This window comes from Hipposideros armiger, unplaced genomic scaffold (assembly GCF_001890085.2).
Source record: "Hipposideros armiger isolate ML-2016 unplaced genomic scaffold, ASM189008v1 scaffold_548, whole genome shotgun sequence".
Lineage (NCBI taxonomy): Eukaryota > Metazoa > Chordata > Mammalia > Chiroptera > Hipposideridae > Hipposideros > Hipposideros armiger.
Genome location: NW_017731898.1, coordinates 19,263 through 21,860, shown reverse-complemented (window position 1 = coordinate 21,860; position 2,598 = coordinate 19,263).

Here is a 2,598-nt window from a genome sequence, read left to right as displayed (position 1 = left end):
TTAAGGCGCACGAATATACACGGTTAATGACTGACAGCACAGCAGTTTACTTCCTTGAAAAGAATCAATAAAAGCCATGCGTTGACCCGATTCGGTGGCTCAGTCTATCTCTGAAGGCTGAGTCCCTTGGTCTCGCTCTTAAATCTTACTTTTGTTTCTTGTACTTATTCAATCTGCACCGCCCCTCTCGTGTCCCATTTGCCCTTGCCATACTGGACGTAACACAATGTAAATACTCTTTTGGGGTATAAATTCCCGGGATTTGGGAGATATATTTCTGTATGTTCTTGATAGTACCCTGCATGGATGACTACTTATGGGTAAAAAAATGTAGCGTTGGCTGTGACCTTAGTCTTGGAAAGCACTATTTAATAGATCATGACATGTCTACTACAAATTTCCATATTAGAAGTTGAAATAAGCTTAACTAACCACATTACAGAAAGCTATGCCAACAAATATTACTTTCTCTTATCTCAAATGTGAAACTGATTCACATATCTACCTTATGGTACTTACTTTTTAAATAATTTTTCATGGTTTCAGCTGGTAGCTCCTTGCTGTGCTTGATTGTGCTGTGTTAAGGGAGATGCCTCTGCCCTGGTCTACCAGGATCACCAACCAGGATCAACTCTAGGCATCTTCTGGAGGGTCTTGAGTTCTTCGAGTTTCCCATTTTCATATCATATAAAGACTCTCATTAGAGACTTTATCTTATTGTAAGCCTTGAAAACATTTTCCTTTGACCTTTGTCATAAAGGGAAGAAAACCTAATGTAAGGATGAAAAAAAAACTTCCTCTGGATTTGGAAGCACTGTGATGGTTTTGAGCAGGGAGTTAGTTGGCTTTCTTACTCCAAAAATAATGATATTTATGTTTTTCTGCTAGGCCGTCTGAAGGCACACTGGGATCACCTGAATGAATAAAGACTCCTCAGAGACCTAGGTTTTATGTCATTATAAAATCATGTGTATTATGAACTTTAGCGGTGCAACTAAAATAGGCAGCAGCAGAGATGCTAGCTGTCCTTTGAGACAGTAAGATAGAACAACAGCATCAGACAGAGGCCAGGTACCCATCTTACTAATGAGACAAAAACACAAGCCTGGTTCAGTTCCCTACTACACTGTCTAAGGATATGGGTATAAGCAATTTTACTAATCAAAATATTTTGCTTTACCTACTCTCCCATGATATAATTCAATAATTATTAAACAATCAAAGTATGTATTTAATATGAAAATACACATTGAGAAAAATTATTATGTATTCAATGATATTGTGGAATGAATTTATATTTTTTAATCATAGGAGCATTTATTTACATTTGAAAACTGGAAAAATATAACAGAAAAATTCTTTATTCTGCCTACAGGTGATACTTTGTATGACCATGTTTACATGAATGACTGAAAAGCAGTTCACTCAATTAAAAACCACTGACCTAATAATTTCTGGTGAGATATCTGCCCTTGAAATTTTGAAGTATGTTTGCTTAAAAGGATCCCATTGGAGAATATTTTAATAATGAACTAAAGTTTGGAAGACTGGTTAAGAAATGTTGCTTGTGGTAAATTAAAAAGGGGTAATAAGAATTACAGTAGCTAGGAGTTTTGAAATCGGGAAAACCTTGTTTGGTTACATATTAGTTACTTTAGGAGGTTGTGATTTGATGATGGTAGATCAGGGGGTCAAATATCTGATGAAGGAAGGAGAAATTACTCTTGGTGGTGAGCACACAATGTGATACAGTTAATGTATTATAGAATAGTATCCGTGAAACCTATGTAATTTTACTAACCATTGTCACCCCAATAAATTTAATTGAAAAGAAAGGAAGTCTTTGGTGAATGATTGGTGAGGTCATGTTGGTAATAAATATACTTCCTAGTTGACAGGGAAATGATAACTGCAATTTTCTCTCATCTTCTTTCTCCTTAACAAAACATAAGATCTTAATCATGCTACAATAGGACAGATTGTGGTATATAAAATCTGGTACTTAAATTTTGAAATATTTAGAGTTTTTTTTTTTTTAAGATTTTTATTGGGGAATTGGGGGGTTGGGAACAGTGTTGGGGAATTGGGGGAAGGGGAACAGACAAGTTGCTGTCGTTTTNCATTTGCAACAATATGGATGGAACTAGAGAACATTATGCTAAGTGAAATAAGTCAGTCAGAGAAAGACAAATACCATATGATCTCACTTATATGTGGATTCTAAAAAACTGAATAAATGAGAAATGTAAACAGAAATAGTCCCAGAGACACAGAGGAAAAACTGAGAGTTCATGGTTGATTTTTATAACTGACAATCTGGACTTCTTGTTTTTCTTCTCTCCATGCTTTAAATTCCCTTCACTATGTTTTAAATTCACCAATAAGGAGTTAGCCTGGGAAATCCTAGGTCTCTACCCTCAAACCCAATAAAAGCAGAATCCCAGCTCCCACCTCCTTTCTCCCATGACCTCTCTGTGTGGCCCCAGGTGTGCCACATGCTTTCCAGGACCTATGAGTAATAAACCTTCCCCACCCTCACCCCCATATTTCTTTGTGGTTATTGCCGAGGGTGTCTTGCAATTATGAGAAGGACCACCA